Source organism: Pimephales promelas, chromosome 19 (assembly GCF_988280905.1).
Source record: "Pimephales promelas chromosome 19, fPimPro1.hap1.1, whole genome shotgun sequence".
In the NCBI taxonomy this organism is placed as follows: Eukaryota; Metazoa; Chordata; class Actinopteri; order Cypriniformes; family Leuciscidae; genus Pimephales; species Pimephales promelas.
Window position 1 is genome coordinate 5,002,056 of NC_142787.1, and position 21,559 is coordinate 5,023,614.

General features: G+C 39.3%; 1 long non-coding RNA gene across 2 annotated transcripts; it reads right to left on the bottom strand.

Moving 5' to 3' along the window:
• Positions 1-2,966: 2,966 nt before the first annotated feature.
• LOC148970714 (uncharacterized) lies at positions 2,967-21,293 on the bottom strand. Of its 2 annotated transcripts, XR_016147730.1 has the most exons (7): positions 21,155-21,293; positions 9,903-10,128; positions 6,803-6,895; positions 6,687-6,711; positions 6,533-6,597; positions 3,205-5,684; positions 2,967-3,067 (listed from the first exon to the last, which is right to left on the bottom strand). It is a non-coding gene; the product is annotated as an uncharacterized LOC148970714 (long non-coding RNA). The 2 variants fall into 2 exon arrangements; XR_016147729.1 differs by lacking the exon at positions 6,803-6,895.
• Positions 21,294-21,559: the final 266 nt, after the last annotated feature.

Consider the following 21,559-nt stretch of genomic DNA (forward strand, 5'->3'; position numbering starts at 1 on the left):
CTGACATTGATGAGCAGCAGGGGCGGAGTGGGACCAAAAAATCTACCGGGAAATGTGGTAGACGGCCGGCACGATTTTAATAGCCTATAGCATTTACAGTTTTACTGATTTAAAAGGAACTTTGTTGTACTAGCATGCTGGAGTAAAGTTCATAAATGGTCGTTCTTTCTCATAGTAATTTCTAAAACTATCGTGGGATGCTCCCCCGCAAGAAAATTTTGGACATTTTAAGGTTAAATGCATCAATCTCGTGCTCTCTGAGAGATCGAAATTAAGAGCTTCAACCCATGAACTGCTCGCTGAACAAAGAAAAAACATTAATTTGTACCAGGACAATAAAGAGGGCTCAAACATATTTTTAGTTATGAGAGTCTCAGTCTGCATTAAATTATCAATGGTGTTTTAGGATGCCAAACAATTATTATAATAATGTAATAATGATTTATAATTGACGTATGACGTACTGTAAAATCCATTTATAGCCTATAAATGTATGTAAATAAAAATGAATATTTCAAAAGTTTATATTAACCTACATTAGGAAAATTAAAATACTTTTGTCCTAATTTCTTCACTTGCAAGAAATAAACCCTTGAGCTTTTATTTAGGAGAAAACACCAGCAGCCTGACCATGATGATCGCGTGAGCAAAGTAATCACGCAGCACAAACTGGATGATATTCTAATGTCAGTTATTATAATGGCGCAACGCCATAACATGGTTTCAATTTTAGTTCGTTGGCAAAATATAACGCTAAAGACCTTAATGTTAGGTTTTACATTTTATATCTTTACAAATCTGTGTTTCGAAAAGGGAGAAGAGAGAGTTCGGCAAGGCGGATTCGAACTCGCGTTCAGCGCTTCAAAAAGCTGCTGTCAAGTACTTCACGCCCTACGACCCACGCCACTGAGGCTGTTTCAACACGGGTGTCGTTTTGCTATAAAGACAGGCACTAGTGCAAATATATGCTCCGTTGTAGAAAATGTAAAAAAAAAAAAAAAAAAAAAAATGTTTTCTTCCCTTAGCTTGGGCCATGGCGAACTTCCAATAAATACATTTTATCAGACCGGGCCGGGCCGGCCCTCGCGGCTTCGAAACACTACCGGTGTCAGAACACCGGCCCACCGGGAAAACTCCCGACTCTCCCGATTGCCACTCCGCTACTGATGAGCAGTGACAGATCAATGCGACTCAGATGAACGCACTGAATTATCACTACTGAAGTGAACACAAATCTGTGTAGCCAACTCAATTAGCCTACTAATTATTATTTTTACTAAACCCCCCAAACTATAATTTTCATCCCTTTTGGGATGGTCCAAATGTTTTCAGACTCTTTGAGAAATGAAGTGATGTGCAGCATGAGTAAAATGGTGCTTTTGACATTGGGTTAATGTAAACCTGTTGTAGGAGAGCTGCAAAATAAAAAACAGCCTAGTAGGCCCTTTAAAAACTAATGGAAATGTTGATAGCACACAAATCATTTTTTATGCTTATTCAAACCTACCTACCTAGATCACTCACATCAGCTAGAAACACCAAGGGTTCACTCTAAGCGTGGAGATTCTGCTTTTAGCTATTATGCCAGCAGCCGCCACTGGAACCAGCTTCCATGCAGAAGAGATCAGGTGAGCTCCTACAGTAGTCACATTTAAATCCAGGCTCAAAACACATCTGTTTAGCTGTACATTTTGCCACTGTTTGTCCGACTGTTACTGTACTTCGTTTTATTTTTGATTCTAAATTATTTTAATTATTTACTGTATTTTATTTTTATAATTATTTTTATTTTTCATATGTTTTATTCTAAACTGTTCTAATTATTCTGATTTCTTTTGATTATTTAAATTTTTTCTATGTAAAGCACTTTGAATTGCCATTGTGTATGAAATGTGCTATATAAATAAACTTGCCTTACCTACCTACAAGTATTAACTTTCACATGCAGTTACACATTAACCTACCTACCAGTATTAAATAAATAAAAAATATCAAACAACCCCTACAACCCCACATGTTGTTTGAGAGGGTTTCAAGAAAGATCCTCCTCACTCCTCCAAAAACAAACTCCAGCATATTCAGGTGTCAGACACGACTGGATCTTCAAACGGCACAGGGTTCTGTGGTCAGATGAGACTAAAAAAAGAGCTTTTTGGCAGTAAGCACACTAGATAGTTTGGTGGACATGAGGATAAAAAGTACCATGTGTACAATTTAATAAACCATTGGATCTTTAATGTTGGGGACCTATTTTTCACCAGGATGTCCTCGACTTCTTATTCAGACACATGGCATTGTGGATTCTATTAAACATCAACAGATAAAAAATCAAAACCTGACACCTTCTGCTAGAAATCTTATTATGGGCCATGGTTGGATCTGCCATCTGGACAAAGATCCAAGACAAACATCAAAATCAACACAAAAATTTGTTAGGGAGCACAAAATGAAGCTTCTGCCATGACCGTCCCAGAACCCTATAGAAATTGAGTGGTCTGAACTGAAGAGAAGAAGCACAAACATGGATCTGGGAATCTGAAGGATCTGAAGAGTCTGTATGGAGGAATGGTCTCTGATCTCAGGTCAGGTGTTGTCCAAACACATCAGGCATTATAGCAGAAAACTCAGAGCAGTTATCTTGGCAAAAAGATATTGCAAAAAGGTATTTAATAAAAGGGTATGAGTAATTGTGGCCAACGTGTTTTGGATAAAAACATTTATTTTATAATGGGATCCCACATTACACATTAACAAACATACCTACCAACCAGTATTAACGTTCACATAGTTACACATAAACCAACCTACCAGTATTAACTTTCACATACAGTTACACATTAACCAACCTACCTACAAGTATTAACTTTCACATACAGTTACACATTAACCAACCTACCTACAAGTATTAACTTTCACATGCAGTTACACATTAACCAACCTACCTACAAGTATTAACTTTCACATGCAGTTACACATTAACCTACCTACCTACCAGTATTAACTTTCACATGCAGTTACACATTAACCTACCTACTGTATTAACTTTCACATACAGTTACACATTAACCTACCTACCAGTATTAACTTTCACATACAGTTACACATTAACCTACCTACCTACTGTATTAACTTTCACATACAGTTACACATTAACCAACCTACCTACCTACCAGTATTAACTTTCACATACAGTTACACATTAACCTACCTACCTACCTACCAGTATTAACTTTCACATACAGTTACACATTAACCTACCTACCAGTATTAACTTTCACATACAGTTACACATTAACCTACCTACCTACCTACCAGTATTAACTTTCACATACAGTTACACATTAACCTACCTACCAGTATTAACTTTCACATACAGTTACACATTAACCTACCTACCAGTATTAACTTTCACATACAGTTACACATTAACCTACCTACCTACCAGTATTAACTTTCACATACAGTTACACATTAACCAACCTACCTACCTACCAGTATTAACTTTCACATACAGTTACACATTAACCTACCTACCAGTATTAACTTTCACATACAGTTACACATTAACCAACCTACCTACCTACCAGTATTAACTTTCACATACAGTTACACATTAACCTACCTACCAGTATTAACTTTCACATACAGTTACACATTAACCTACCTACCTACCAGTATTAACTTTCACATACAGTTACACATTAACCAACCTACCTACCTACCAGTATTAACTTTCACATACAGTTACACATTAACCTACCTACCAGTATTAACTTTCACATACAGTTACACATTAACCTACCTACCAGTATTAACTTTCACATACAGTTACACATTAACCTACCTACCTACACGTATTAACTTTCACATGCAGTTACACATTGACCTACCTATCAGTATTAACTTTCATAGTTACACATAAACCAACCTATCAGTATTAACTTTCACATAAAGTTACTCATTAACTTTCACATGCAGTTACACATTAACTTTCACATACAGTTACTCATTATCGTTCGCATGCTGTTACTCGTCATTTCACATGCAGGTACTCATCATTTTTCACAGGCAGGTACTCGTTAACTTTCACATGAAGCTACTCATTAACTTTCGCTTGCAATTACTCAACAACTTTCTCACGCAGTTACCTATCGATTTTCACCAGCAGTTACACATTAGCTTTTACATGCAGTTACACATCAACTTTCACAAGCAGTTACTCGTCGCCTTTCGCATGCCGTTACTCATTAACTTCGCTTGCAAGTTACTCATTAACTTCAGTGCAGTTACTTATCATTTCACATGCAGCTACTCATAAACTTCGCTTACAAATTACTCATCAACTTTCAGATGCAGTTCCACATCAACTTTCTCATGCAGTTACACATAGACTTTCACATGCCGTTACCGGTTAACTTCGCTTGCAGTTACTCATTACCTTTCACATGCTTGCTACTCGTCTTTCACATGCAAGTACTCATATCTTTCACATGCAGCTACTCGTTACCTTTCGCATGCAGCTACTGGACATTTTCCGATGCAGTTACATATCGATTTTCACTGCAGTTACACATTAGCTTTCGCATGCAGTTACACATTAACTTTCACTGCAGTTACTCGTTGCCTTTCGCATGCAGCTACTCATTAACTTCGCTTGCAAGTTACTCATTAACTTCACGTACAGCTACTCACCATTTCACTGCAGTTACACGTTAACTTCGCTTGCAAGTTACTCATACTTTCACCTCAAGTTACTCGTACTTTCACCTGCAGTTACACATTAATTATCACACGCAGTTACACATATGACTTTCGCAAGCATTTACTCAATAACTTTCACCAGCAGTTACACATTAACTTCCACTTGCAGCTACTCATAAACTTCATCTGCAGATACTCATTAACAGTAACATGCACTTTACTCATCGACTTTCACCTGTAGTTACACATAGACTTTCACTGCAGTTACACATCGACTTTCACAGCAGTTACTAAATAACTTTTACATGCAGTTACACATTAACTTTCACATGCAGTTACTCATTAACTTTCACATGCAGTTACACATTAACTCTCACATGCAGTTACACATTAACTCTCACATGCAGTTACACATTAACTCTCACATGCAGTTACACATTAACTCTCACATACAGTTACTCATTAACTCTCACATACAGTTACTCATTAACTCTCACATACAGTTACACATTAACTCACATGTAGATACACATTAACTTTCACATGCAGTTACACGGTAACACTTTCAATAAGGTTCGTTAGTTAACATTAGTTAACTACATTAGTTAATATGAACTAATAATGAATAGCACATATACAGCATTTGTTAATCTTTGTTAATGTTATTTTCAACATTTACTAATACTTGATTAAAATCTTGTTAACATTAGTTAATTCACCGTGAACTAACATGAACAAACAATGAACAGCTGTGTTTTCATGAACTAACATTAACAAAGATGAACAAATGCAGTAACAAATGTATTGCTCATGGTTAGTGCACGTTAGTAAATACATTAACTAATGAACCTTATTGTAAAGTGTTACCAGTTACACATTGTCGGTTAAAAACAAGAAAGTGGCTAGTAAAAACGTCGAGTGGCTGGTCGATTTTGAAATCCACAGTGGCCGCCGGTGGACAAAAGAGTTGATTTCCATCCCTGCTTGGTAATGTCAAGGTGTCATAACAAAGACATCTCAAACAATGTCATATTTGCATTAAAACTTTCATAACTGAGCAAAAGACACTTAATGACAGTTGTCACAAACATGCATAAACCTTCCTTCATATTCATAATACATCATGTTAGTCTTATGCATACCCCTTCAAGTAAAGTGTTACCAAAGAATGACTCTGAGACAGTTCATAAGAGAAACGTGTGCAGGATTCCGTGTTGCAAGAATGCTGTCTTGACGAAGCCTAACTTGCTTGATAAATTAAATATTAAAAAATATATTACATTTATGAGTCAGAGCAGGAATCAAGGCTACATTCGAATAAACAAAGCCAGCGGAGCGATTATCTCTGTCCATCTTGAGGAATGAAAACGGTTGAACCAAAAAACGTATATTGACAAGAAGTGAACGCTCCATTGCAACACAAGTATTTTGCAGTATTATCTTATATTAATGACCGTTAAAACAAAACTATGTAAACAAAAAAAAAACACAGCCACTGTTCAAAGTGGCAATTAAAGTTATAGGATAACGGACACAGCGCATCAATGATCATCATGTTTGTAGAATGATCCAGGGGATTAAAACGTACAAAATATATTTCAGGCCTAATGGAGTTGGTAACTAATATAAGTAGTAAATGTGTAAAGTTGCATACAATGGAAATACCATAGACTGTAAAAAATATGGACAAAGCGTCTGTGACGTCACTCATAGACTTTCTGAAGAACAGGTTTGAGGCTGTTTATGGGGGGTATGGGCGGCACCATATTAGAAAATCTTGAGAAATACAAAATACAAATGTTCAGAAATACAAATGTTTCAGAAAGGATACAGAGATGCGTCGTGTCAGATCATGGCCAAGACGTCCAATTCCACTCGGCGCGGCCCCGTTATCAGCTGTCAATCAAAGTTAACCGCCCTTATTTTTCATACATTTTATATCTAAATACGATCTAAACTAACAAGTTAGAAAAAAATTCACTCACCTCACAGTTGTCAGGCACTCAGAACCTATCGAAAAATACAATAAAAGTCAAACTGTAAACATATGAATTGATGCTGTGAAAACGGACATTTTAATGTGAGGTCTATGGATCTTCACCCCCTTTTGGGACCGGCCTCTAGCGGATTTTCGATGGATTGCAGTTTTTCCCACTTCCGGGTAGGCTTCATTTTTCAGATTAGAATTTTGCCGCTTGGGAAAAATTAGAAGAAAAAACTACCTCAAAAAACTGTTATCTATGCTGTTGTCCAGTAACTCCAGTTGGAATTTTCACCCCAAAATGGCGGCCGCGCTCCTGAAGCGCCACCTAGTGGCTTTTACCAAAAAATCATCAGAGTTTTGCTTCTTGTTCTTCTATACTCTTTGGTTGAACTCTGACCAATAAGAGGATCGTTTTATACACGTGGCTTGCATAAACACATTTTGGTACGCTTTGAAATGTTGCCTTGTGAAAGCAAACCGAACGAGTAAAAAATTAAATCCGTGCTTCAGAACACAGAAAATGACCTACAGGTATGAAAATGCAGCCCTAAACTGCAACCTATGGCATGAGTTGGGCTTTGCTTATCAGGTTTTCTGATAATCAAGTCATTTTGTGTGAAAAGACAATGGTCATGAAAACAGTAGACTTCCTTTTGGAAAAAAATACTTTTGGCATTTGGTTGGAGAGACGGTGCTCACAGAAGGCACATGCAAACTTTCTTTCTCAATTGGCTCATTTTGGCTTTCATGGGCTCTATAACATTTTCTACTAGGGCTGAACGATTTTGAAAAATAATCTAATTGCGATTTTTTTTAACCAATATTGCGATTGCGATTTAATATGCGATTTAAAAAAAAGTTCTTTACCTTCTGTATTAGTCGACAAAGACAAGCAATAAATCATTGTACAGTAGAGATGGGAATCTTTACATAGCTCATGATCCGATCTAATTAATTAATCTTAATAACTCTTAAAATATGTATTTAATTACTTGTGTAAAAACACATACTTTAAAAAATAAAAAACATTTAATTAAACCAATTACATGTTAAGAATTTTAAATAGGCTATATAAAATAATATAGCTTCAAAATATAAAAGCTAGTAAATAAAGAGAAACAAAAAAAGCATTACAAGCAATTAACAAAGAGTGGTCTCAGTATTTAAAAGTAGGCTGTCTGAATGTTTTTCATTCAAGAGCTGGAGTGATTTCCCCTCAGTTTAGATACGATAAGCTGCATTCACACTAATGCATATATCTTTTGAAATTGTAAATGTGGTTTGTCCTGTTGGTGTAAGATATAACTGACCGTGTTCACATTAATTTCGCGTCATAAAAGCATTTTGACATGCAAGTACATTTAACCAATGAGTCACTCACGGCCGCGTGCACGAGCGCTCTTCACAAAGCACACGTTAGTATTTTAAAATGAAAGCATCCTTCTCAGTGATTTTCATAGTTTTCATATATAAGCCAACTGCATTCCAAAAGACATAAATAATGCCTCTGTGAAGCATTTGTAAAGAAAATTCCCGCGGGAGAGAACGCGCACTGCAAGTGTAACGTTATAACATCAAGCAAAGCGGCAAAACCTGTTCAATGAAGCCCGCGAATGTCCTTGTAATTCGGTTCAATCCCGAACTTTATGAAATAACGTTACTATGTTTTGGAAGGTTCGAGCGGTGTCGTGTGTGTGAGTGAGGAAGAGAGAGAGCGAGTGAGGCTCGTTTCTAAAGCACGCGCAGCGTCATCACGCATCTGTGTTTAAAAACTAAGCTCAGACTCGATTCTGAAATTCTCTGAATCGATCCAGGATTGTTGAGGAGAGAATAAATAACACAATATCACATACATTAAAAATAAACTGTTCTTTTCTGAACGCCAAACCGCATAGCGTGGCAAGTTGATGCTTTTATCTTGCAGACTGCTTTTCTCTCGCGTGTCACGTGACCAGTGTAATCGCAGCTTTCGCGATTACAAAATCGCGTTTCATCATATCGCGATTTTATCGCAAATGCAATTAATCGTTCAGCCCTATTTTCTACCTCATGAATTTCGTTGAATATGAAATGAATATCTTCATAAATGGATATTAAAGGCTTTAGCTGTGCTTTGCCGCTGGAGTATAATAGAAACCCACATTTTGCTTAAGCCGAACAATAACTCCTGGCAAATAAACCGTCGAGGTATAAAACGGTTAACGGTAAACTGTAAACGTGCGTGGGAGAGAGCAGACCTTGCCTATATCAGAGCAACTCAAAATTTCGACCCAAAAAAAACGACAGTGGTACCCCTGTGGGTTTTTTTTGGTGCGAAAGAATAAGTTTCTCCAATCTTCTTGAAACTCTGGATTCTGAGCTGAGATATTGAGATCCCACTTAGCATTTATGCCATTATAAATATCTCAATATGTCAGCACTGGAAGGGTCTAGAGCCTCCATTTTTGCACTCAGGTCTAAATCCCATGGCCCTCTATCAGAATCCAGAGTTTCAAGAAGATCAGAGAAACTCAAAATTTCGACTCCAAAAAAAAAAAAAACGACAGTGGTACCCCTGTCATTTTTTTTTTCGGTGCGAAAAAATAAGTTTCTCCAATCTTCTTGAAACTCTGGATTCTGATAGAGGGCCATGGGATTTAGACCTGAGTGCAAAAATGGAGGTTCTAGACCCTTCCAGAGCTGAGATATTGAGATCCCACGTAGCATTTATGCCATTGGGTTCGTGGACGGTGGAATTATGGGACGGCGCTTGGTGCTACGGACTCAGGGGCCCTAGCTGAGTGCAGTAAAATAGTTTGTATCATGAGAGGAACTTTAATTAAAATGTCCACAAAAAAAAACACTACCCAAATCCCCATTCAATAGATTGCCGGTGGGATCGCGTCCAATTGCAGCTTATTGCATGAACTGCGGAAAAACTTTAAAAAATATAGTGGGTTATTGGACAAATAGTGGGTTTGTGGGATGGAAGCATGGCCTGGGAGTGGTAACGGGACGTTTGGTAAATATAGTGGGTTATTGGACAAATAGTGGGTTCGAGGGGACCGGTCAGTGGGCGGGGGGCCGGTCGCCCTTACGAAGCGGTGGTCGGATGGAGACCTCCAATGATTCCACGCTCATTCATAGCATCAAGCTATGCCTTTGTTTAGAATAAGCGACTTCTTTTGCGAAACTTACATACTGTGCCTTAAACAAAGAATCAAGAATTAACACCAACCTCTTTGTTCTTCAGTACGTTTCATTCTGCAGTGTTCTGGATCTCATGTTCTCAGTGTCCTTCAATAAACTCTGTGTTTGTGTTAGCTCTTCCTGATGGTTTGATGCTCCTCTTCACTTGTAGCTGAGGGGAATATTCCAGCGTTTATTGGTGAACTGCAGTGGGAGGAGTTTCACTGGAGGAGGAGTTTCACTGGAGGAGGAGGAGCATCACTGAAGGAGGAGATCTGGCAAAATCAATAAGAAAACACATACTGAGTTTGTTTTTATACTAATTTACACATTTTAAATGTTTATGCCCACCTTTTCTATCTAGTAAAGTAACTTTTAAGTTAATTAATCTCAAAGGTCTGATTTCACAGACAGGGCTTGGATTAAGCCAGGAATAGGCCTTTGATCAATTAGGGCATTTAAGTAGCTTTTGGGCTAGGGGTGTAACGATACCCTCATGTTAGGATTCGATATATATCATAATAGTGAACTCCGAATATCGAATCATATTGCGATACTGCAAGACATATGGTAAAAGGTAAACAAAGAAATTACTGTTGATTAAAATGCTAAATTTGGTATTACATTGGGAGTGGAAATGAAAAGGTTTGGACTTGGTGCTGGGAAACCAATGCACAGGACCACAGACACCGGAATAAAAAGAATTCATGATTCTGAAGCTGAAAATACAGAATTATATTTAGATGAATATGCTTGCAATGTTATTGGTAACATAGGACATTTGGCATTATCAGAACTGACAAATATCCCCCTCATTGCTTTATTATACTCAACATAATACAGTAGTTTAATGTAGTACCACCGACACTAAAACTCTATAAACTTGAATTTTTTTTGCATATTTTCATTTTGGGTGAACTACACTCAAAACCGATTGTTACTATCCGCGCAATGCCCTGAACACGCACTAAATGTACACTATCTTGAATACCGCATTGGAGCATATCCTATCATGCATTAGGTGCGGGAACTCACATGCCCTGAAATCACAAGATGGTGAGGAAAACATTCCACTGCAAGTTAAATGAACTACATTTTACATGTAATTTGGTAGAAAAACACATTGTTAAAGTGTCATTATAATGTTGCAAAGATGAGTATGGTATGTGTATTTTGTACATTTGCAGCTGCTTTTTAAATCACTTAATTAAAAGCACCATTTTTTTAATTATGCTTTTTGTTACATTGGGACTACTAACCAGACATTGTTGATTTTAAAATTTAAATAAAGCTCTGTAAACACTTGCATTTTTGTGTCACTATAAGTGTGTCCCATTGGGTAATCAAAAGTTCTAGTCATCACACCTACTTGAACACTTGGGCTAAACGCAGGAAATACCTACATCGTGCAAGTACACAAGTGCAAAGACCGCAAATGTGGTCCTTCCAAAAAAAAAAAACATTACTAATGTGCATCTTGAGACAAAACAATGGCACTGACATTTTAAAATGCACTGACATTTTGCTGCTAGAAACAGATTGTTACAGACTGTATACTGAAAGAATAAAAGTGGTCTAATGTTAAAATATTATTTCTCAAATGATACAGTAAAATTGCAGGAACATAAAGACTAATGAAACCCATCTTTATCAAACATTGTAATTCGCTGATATGAATAGTTAATTTTCTACAACTATGTTACACATCTAGAAAGGAGCAGACGTCGTTTCTGGTGCAACACATGTTATATTGGGGCTTTGCATGCAATCCTGCAAGACAGATTTAACAGTACACAGTCAATCATCAGTGGAGCATCTCAATTCGGTGTGTTATCTGCTCGTCTCTGCATTAACTGCTATATTGTGCGCATTCTCACATTCAGTAAGACATTTAATAATTGCTCATTATAACATTCCCTGTTGCTCACTAACCTAAATTAACATTCACTTGAACATACAGTTTGCAAATTAATTTTACATTAATTCAAGTACAATTACCAAACATAGATCAAGGTCATTTTGTCTTTTTATTAATTTAATTAATAAACTAATCAGTGCACTAAAAATAAACTGGTTTTATGCCTTTATTAATAAAACTTAAACAACTTAAAAAATACGAGGCTAAAGAGATTAATAAAAATGCCTTCTGCATTTTTGTTTGAAAACTCCATTGTACCGAAATCGTACCAAAGCGTCTGAATGTCTGAACCAAGGTATGAACCCAACCGTGACTTCTGTGCCATTCCACCCCTAATGCAGTTTCATTATTATTCATTACTATCCAGAGAGCGGCTTACAAATCAAACATGTGAGCATACAGTATATCTCGCCCCATATCAAAAATAACAAATAACCCTTGTTAAACTTAATTTGAACCTATACATTTCCCTTTGTCTGTTAAACACTTTCCAAAGTACATACATTCTCTTTCTCAGCATGACTTGTTTACTCTAAATAACACATTACACTTTAATGTTCTCTTATGTCACATTTCACGACTCTTTTATACCATTATCGAGCAAATCACTTCGTTTGAGTTTCCCTTAAAGGGTCATTCCACCTCTGGAAAGATGAATGTGTATTTAAAATGGGTAATTTATGTAGAAGAAATGTGAAATTATTTTTGAATTTTGAGCTTTCTAGACTGAGAAAAGACAGAAAATGTATTTTTGGCTTATGTGGATGAAAAACAACAACTCCCAGAATGCACTTGCTTCGCTGCCCTAGGAGGCCACGCCTATCGGTAAACGCACAGTAGGTAAACAACAAGTCTAGGCTAGTGAGTCTCCGTGATGCGAACTGAAACTGAAGAGCTGTGTGGAGAAAGACGCGAGTCGTGTTTACTGTGGCGAGCGGGACGAGTGAGAGCTGTGTGGAGAACGACGCGAGTCGTGTTTACTGTGGCGAGCGGGACGAGTGAGAGCTGTGTGGAGAAAGACGCGAGTCGTGTTAACTGTGGCGAGCGGGACGAGTGAGAGCTGTGTGGAGAACGACGCGAGTCGTGTTTACTGTGGCGAGCGGGACGAGTGAGAGCTGTGTGGAGAAAGACGCGAGTCGTGTTTACCGTGGCGAGCGGGGACGAGTGAGAGCTGTGTGGAGAACGACGCGAGTCGTGTTTACTGTGGCGAGCGGGACGAGTGAGAGCTGTGTGGAGAAAGACGCGAGTCGTGTTTACTGTGGCGAGCGGGACGAGTGAGAGCTGTGTGGAGAACGACGCGAGTCGTGTTTACTGTGGCGAGCGGGACGAGTGAGAGCTGTGTGGAGAAAGACGCGAGTCGTGTTTACTGTGGCGAGCGGGACGAGTGAGAGCTGTGTGGAGAACGACACGAGTCGTGTTTACTGTGGCGAGCGGGACGAGTGAGAGCTGTGTGGAGAACGACGCGAGTCGTGTTTACTGTGGCGAGCGGGACGAGTGAGAGCTGTGTGGAGAACGACGCGAGTCGTGTTTACTGTGGCGAGCGGGACGAGTGAGAGCTGTGTGGAGAACGACACGAGTCGTGTTTACTGTGGCGAGCGGGACGAGTGAGAGCTGTGTGGAGAACGACGCGAGTCGTGTTTACTGTGGCGAGCGGGACGAGTGAGAGCTGTGTGGAGAAAGACGCGAGTCGTGTTTACTGTGGCGAGCGGGACGAGTGAGAGCTGTGTGGAGAAAGACGCGAGTCGTGTTTACCGTGGCGAGCGGAGACGAGTGAGAGCTGAGTGGAGAACGACGCGAGTCGTGTTTACTGTGGCGAGCGGGACGAGTGAGAGCTGTGTGGAGAAAGACGCGAGTCGTGTTTACTGTGGCGAGCGGGGACGAGTGAGAGATGTGTGGAGAACGACGCGAGTCGTGTTTACTGTGGCGAGCGGGACGAGTGAGAGCTGTGTGGACAACGACGCGAGTCGTGTTTACTGTGGCGAGCGGGACGAGTGAGAGCTGAGTGGAGAACGACGCGAGTCGTGTTTACTGTGGCGAGCGGGACGAGTGAGAGCTGTGTGGAGAACGACGCGAGTCGCGTTTACTGTGGCGAGCGGGACGAGTGAGAGCTGTGTGGAGAACGACGCGAGTCGTGTTTACTGTGGCGAGCGGGACGAGTGAGAGCTGTGTGGAGAACGACGCGAGTCGTGTTTACTGTGGCGAGCGGGGACGAGTGAGAGCTGAGTGGAGAACGACGCGAGTCGTGTTTACTGTGGCGAGCGGGACGAGTGAGAGCTGTGTGGACAACGACGCGAGTCGTGTTTACTGTGGCGAGCGGGACGAGTGAGAGCTGTGTGGAGAACGACGCGAGTCGTGTTTACTGTGGCGAGCGGGACGAGTGAGAGCTGTGTGGAGAACGACGCGAGTCGTGTTTACTGTGGCGAGCGGGGACGAGTGAGAGCTGTGTGGAGAACGACGCGAGTCGTGTTTACTGTGGCGAGCGGGACGAGTGAGAGCTGTGTGGACAACGACGCGAGTCGTGTTTACTGTGGCGAGCGGGACGAGTGAGAGCTGTGTGGAGAACGACGCGAGTCGTGTTTACTGTGGCGAGCGGGACGAGTGAGAGCTGTGTGGAGAACGACGCGAGTCGTGTTTACTGTGGCGAGCGGGGACGAGTGAGAGCTGTGTGGAGAACGACGCGAGTCGTGTTTACTGTGGCGAGCGGAGACGAGTGAGAGCTGTGTGGAGAACGACGCGAGTCGCGTTTACTGTGGCGAGCGGGACGAGTGAGAGCTGTGTGGAGAACGACGCGAGTCGTGTTTACTGTGGCGAGCGGGACGAGTGAGAGCTGTGTGGAGAACGACGCGAGTCGTGTTTACTGTGGCGAGCGGTTTACCGATTACCGATGAGCGGCACCTGAGACGCAAGTTACTGGTCTTGTATCTCTCACGGAGGAGCGGGAATTTTCTTAGCAATGTTAAAACCCACATCAACCGATCACTTGTTTAGCGTTCATGTAAACAGTACATTCATATTCAGCAATCAGAATGAATTCAGTTAGATTAAAACAAAAGCTGTAACTGCAGAAAGCAAAAGCTGAATCCCAGACATCGATGGCCGGCCATATCTGGGAAAAAGAGGATGGTAACACCTAAAGCTATAACTCAGCTTTCTCCACAGGACAACAGCCTGCTAGCTTAGCTTCCAAAAAAGATGTGTAATGCCAATCCTACATAATGCATCCGTCTGCGTATTCAGTACCTTCGTCCATATTTTCAAAACATTTCTGCGGTGAAATCAGACGCACTGGCACTGATCTGTGATTGGTCTGTTAGCACATTAGGTCCAACCCCCTATGGGTGGGTTTGAAAGGGTGAGATCTTGTGTTTGTAGTTTTTCCAGAAATCCCCCTCTCTTATACTTCCTCCTACTATGACATAAAATGACGAATTTTGTGTCTTTGTAGGAGGAAGTGAAAAAGGTCAATAGCAGATTTCTCTCGTCTCAGGGGAAAATGAGAAAGTGTTGCACGACCATTCAATAGTATAACTGGGTTTCTAACAATGGAAAGATTAATGCAAATGGGTGGAGTTGCTAGGGCTGTAACGATATACGATATAAAATTGAAATCGCGATACTCACTCAGGTCCACGATACTGTATCGCGATGTGAGAAGGCAGAATTGCGATACACCCCTTCCACCTCCCAGTTATCTTTCCAGTCCAGATCCAATGCTATCTTTAAATTACAATTTATATTATTTGAAGTTAACATTATAAAATATGTAGACCTACACCACAAAACTAGTTGAGGTTAAATTAGCCAAAACTGAAATCCGTCAAAATAATACATTCTCAGAAAATGCATTTAATACCAATACACTGACACTTCTGTTTATATATCCATAGCCTACTCCCTTGATAAAATCCAGTACGTCCACACATTAGAAAAATATAAGTCTACACTTGCATTTTATGTATGAATGAAACACACGCGTACACGGACGCGACACAAAACATCTTTAACACAAAACATCTTTAATATTTAGGTAGCAAAAATATAGCCTACATTTTTTATAATTCTGTAAATTACACTGTACAAACCAAAAGAAATACTAGGCTGCCCACCGGATGAAGGGTTAGCTCTCCCCAGAACATAAAATATTTATTTTGTTTTATTTTTCGTGTTTGAGGAAAAAAAAAACAATGTCGTGACTGTTCTCTGGAAGCGGCACTTAAACTTTCAGTAAACTTTCAGCGCTGTGCGATGTATTGGAGCCTTTCATATCATAATACTTTTGCGCAATGAAAGATTATTAATAGCCTTTGTTCTGTCCTATCGATTATATGTTGCTGCCTCATTAAACAGCTGTGCTATACATTTTAAACATGTTTCAATTTTATAGTAGACTATATAATAATTAATCCTTTTGATTTTTGTTATCTTGTTTTTTCATTGTACAATACAAAGAGCAATGTGTAAAGTTTTACCAGATTTAGTGTTACAATTGTCTCTTATTTATTCCCCACTTAATGTTTTTTTCCCTAAATGTTCAGATTTTATACAATTATTGTATAAATTAGGTATTTTATACCTCATTTGACGCTAATCCAAAAAAGATGCAAGGCAACTTTTAAGTTTTGATCATTTTTTAATAATATAAGCAGTAAGTATTTTACATTTTCAAGGTTTGTTTGGATTGCCGCTGTTTGTTTAAATGTTTTTTACTTAAAAGTTTAGGTAAATTTTATTAGGTGACAATATTGTGCAGGCTTCTGAAGTTATTGTTAATATTGTTAAGTTATTACTTATTGTTAAACTAAAATGTTAAAGAGTTATCATGTTATACTTTTTTTTTGCACTATTAAGTTTATAAGTGAATAAAAAAAAGAGGCTAAAACTTAAAAGCATTTTCGTCCAAAAGACTAACACTAAAACTAAAAGGGCTGCCAAAAACAACACTGATTGTATCTCAATTTTAATAAATGTTTCATCAACCAATTTCCTGGATTTAATAAATAAGAAGAAAATATAGCTAGCCTAGAGATAATCACGACATTGAGCTGCCGGAGCTCGTCTCATGAATCTTAACCCTATAAGCTTATAGACCTGAGAAATAAATTTACATTGAAATGTCTACTTTTAAAAAGAACAATTCAAAAAGAAAGAAAACAGACCGCTCTCTGCTTATGTAATCCGTATGAACAGTACATTTCTCTTTGGCGCGTTTTTCTGTGAAGGCTGTCGCGGTTATGGAATTTCCCTTGCGGTAATGTTGAGTGGCTCAATAGCGCGATATGCCCTATTACCGCCATTTATTTATATGTATCTGTTGCTATATAAATATGTTTACGATGTGGACAAAAACGAGGACATTTTCAGTAACCACTCTAACCGAAACTAAACAGCGTCTATGCGCATTGAAAGGCTTTCACTTAGCGTGCACATTGTTATGACAACGGCGTTTGAGCGAGTCATTAAACCGTTCATTCAACGAACACGTTCAAAGAAGCAGATTCATAAAAAGAGATGTAATGAAGGTGTTAATCATTTTTAACTTTGAGTTTCACTTTTCAAGGCTCAGCTGAGCAGCAATGCATCGCATGGCGCTGAAGCTGATGCTTCACTTAGAGACCAATATGGCATTGATTCAATGCGTGACTCTGTGATTTTATTTCACCGCGGCCTCCGCGTGCTGTGGGATGCTGACCAGCGCTGCTGCTGACACGCATTTATGGGAAATACCTGTGACGTGAACGTTAAAATTATGGTACACGGCAACCCAGATAGCACAAGGGTATCTGATGTCCTGTTTACATCTGGAAGACGTATTTTAAAGAGTGTTTGCTCATCTGCAAGACGTCTATAGGACGTTTCCTGTCAGATGTCAAATAGACGTTTATAAGATGTCAGTTTAACGTGCATTCTAAATCATTACATCTTAGAGACATCTTCTAAACGTCTATTTGACATCTGCAGGAAACATCCTATAGACGTCTTGCAGATGAGCAAACACTCTTTAAAATACGTCTTCCAGATGTAAATAGGAGATCAAACAGCCTTGTGCAATCTGGGAACCTTTTCACGACTTCAAAGACAGACGCAGGTAATCGCACGCGCTCTGCTGATATATCTGGCTACACATCATCACCAAAATAAAACAGTCTTGTTATCATTACATTATATACATGTTTAACATGCAATACACATGCAAGAAGTTTAAAACAAGAAGGGTATAGCCTTATAAAAAATATATAGTTAGAGCACAGAAAACAACCCAAAAGCAGCTGAGCAGCCTACACTGCCTTTAGTTTAATAATTTGCATAGTTATTATTGTTTTTTGGTGTTCAGATTATATACGTTTTTCCAAATGTTATTTAATAAAAATACCTGTATATTTTTTCCTCTCAAAATCTATTTTTCACCCCAAGCCCCGCCGCCATGATAGAATCGCGATACGAATCGAATAGGGGTGTCCATGGTTAACCGATTAACCGTTTAAAATTGCATAACTGAGTGAAACGTTTTTGCTCGGTTAAAGGTGCCATCTGTAAAAATTGAGGTTAAAATATCCCAAAAATGAGCAACACGCATCAAAAGATTGAGAAGAAATAAGGTTGATGATGTCATTAAAAAACTGACAAGTTATAGTGCTGCCGAGATATTAACCTGAATTAGCATGCTAAATTACTAGCCCCGGCCCGGCAGGTGTCGTAATACCAGTTTCGACCGTGGGAGGCGGTATGCGGGCGGGCAACGTTACCATCAGCCAAACTGCAGTACACGAGTGAGTCGCGCTCGCGCCAGCTTGTGTGTACTTGAACCTGACGTCAGTCGTGTGGAAAATACAGCCCACTACTACATTTCAGTTCAGGGAAGAGTTTAAAAAAATGATTGGTCGATATTATGCATGAGGAATACATTTTGGTAAGTTGTAGCATACTGTATCTTTCAACAGTGTTCGTTTTCTTTTACCATTAGCTAGTAGAGATGATCGGTTCACGTGCGTTAGGGATCTGTCGTGTAAAGCGCCAATACTGTATTTATTGTTTGAATTGCGTAATAAAATTAACAGAATCTGAGAGCTGACATCGGTCTCCGTGTCCTTTTCTGTGCATGACAAAATTGATGTGTGGCGTGAGAGTGTGTGAAAAGTGTTGTGAGAGTTGGCAGCTCTGAAAGATGCTAGCTTGGTCCACATCAGGGAATGCTGTCTGTCAAATTAATTCAAACTAATGATAAAAATGTAATATGAACAAATCGAATATCATAAAACTAGAAATAATAGGCTGGGCTTTAATTTTCCCATATCGTCGAAATGCACCGACTTGTCTATGAGACAGCCCTTATAATTTAGTATTGAGATGTTGTTCATTAAGTCTCTAATCTCTGAAAATCTCCAAATGCTCCACGTGAAACTGCGGTCTTCCAACCTTTTACTATCGCGTCAATTGATTTGATTAATATGCACGAGGGAGACAGAGCAACACAGCACTCGCCCATATTGTTTGAAGACATGAGAGAGCGCGTGGCCGTGGAGGTATTTCTGGAGGTATACTGCCCCCATCTGGTATGGAACATGTTGTATGATTTGATTTTAAATCCCATTGGGCACCTTTAAGTGGCGTCAATACATATTTGCACAAAACTTTTGCGTTTTTTTTCCTGATTGTCGATAAAAAAATATTGTGAAATGACAGCGTTTCTATTAACGGTGTTATGCAACTAAAACGTTTTTTTCCCCCTTCGCGATAAGCCATTCCAAAAATAATGGCAATGGACGTTGGTATATCACAGCCACCGCACTAGACATTATTATTATTTATGGAAGGAGACGTGGTGTGTCATCCAAGCATTAATGGCAGGGAAAGTCAGAGTTTCTCTGAAAGTCAGTGTGTTTCTCCCTCATTTATGCTCAGCGGTCTTGATTGTGGCATTTCTTTGAGGTTTTGTCTAGTAGGCGATTCCTTGTATCTTTTATGAATTTTACAGAAAGCGGATTTATAGATGATTTATAAGATATAATAAATGTGTCTGATAATAAAATAATGTAAAATAACGAGGCATTAATTGTTTATTAATAAACTATTTTTTTCTAAATCAGTTCCTGCTAAAAACAAATCTCCATCCCTGGATGCACCTCTAGAGAGAAATACATAATTAGCTAGGCTACATAATTACATAGTCAGAAGATGGCTTTCGATTCGAATTTGTTCGTTTTAAATTGGACATTTAAAGCTTTATCTAGACTAAAGCTTTAATGTCCAATTTAAAACGAACAAATTCGAATGCAGTGTCTGTTTCAGTTCTCGCGCTTCAGTTCACGGAGATCATGAAGCGCGCCTTGATTAATTGTTAAAGCGCAACGTTTTCTTGTTATTGTGAGTTTACGCAAATAAATGTATTTGCGAATAATGTATTATTATTTTCTGTATGACCAGAAATGAAAGAGTATTTTAAGTTGTTTCCACTGAAAGAACTGCAATGAAACTGCAAGTGTTCACATGGGCGTCTCGCAGCCTCCACATTAAGCACACACGGGATATGCGTCAAAGTATTGTGTTTATTTGTGCTTTGTTCCTTTTTTGGATAAAAGCGTCTTCTACATATGCAGCCTAATAAAATGTTACAATAATGATGATTATTATTATTATTTGCGGACACGGAGTTTTGGGGAAATGGACGTGTTGCCAATGTGCGTATTTTCAATATGCAATTTCAGTTTGAAGGGTGATGGAAACGCGCCTACTTTAACTGCTCTGAACTTACCACTGCGTTTTATTTCTATAAATTAATTTCGTTTCAAATGGGGGGTCCAACCAGTTATTACAGGTGTTAAAAATTAACTTTGTATCTCGAGGTTGCGGTGCGCACATGGTTAACCGAGTATTAACCTTTAACCGAGGCCCTTATCGGTTAAAGGTTAATGAAAAACTTGAAAACGTGCAGCCCTAGAATCGAATCGTGGGTCAAAAATCGTGATACGAACCGAATCGTGGGTTTGGTGTATCGTTACAGCCCTAGGAGTTGCCCTTTAACTCTAACTCTAATGTCCCCGCTGCATGCAACTTGCGCAAAATTGCGGACACCCGCGGCGCGAACTCCACGTGTGTTACTGAACTCGCGTCACTTAAACTATTATTTTACCCATCAATATCACACAACCTCTAAATAACAGTAACGTTACTGTGCATACTGTCTTTCCATCTCCATTGCATAATACCAAATATCGTTTCACATACGAAGTTTCATTGCCGCGTTGTTTCTGATCACGCTCTATCCACGGGTGATAACAATTTCGTGCTCAAAACTTACGTTACTTAACATAAATCCTAAATACTCAAATACTAAACATAACTGTTCGTGGACCCCTTTGACTTATAATAGACACAAGTAATCTTACCTGCAAAAAAGATATAACAGTAGCAACACAGTCAATCATCAGAGGAGCATCTCCGCTAGTTGCCTCTATGCTAGTTGCACGTGGCCGCCATTTTGGATTTCTGATCCGTGACCGTGAGTGTGCGGTCGGACACTTCCGGTTTCGCTTTTCTCCCCTCGCTGCAGACTGTAGCGCGGTGACGTCAGGTATCTACAATACGTCACGTACGGACGTCACGTATGTGTTACCGCGCATGCGCCATATCGCGGTGACCGCATGCGCAAATTTGACAAATTAAAGAAAAAGTTCTTGTATTAAAAAAACAACAACCTCTAAAGTAATAATGAAAGCAGCAAAAAGGAGTACAACACACATGCATAGTTAACTATGCCTGATCTAAGGTAAACTTTCAGAGTATTGTGTAAT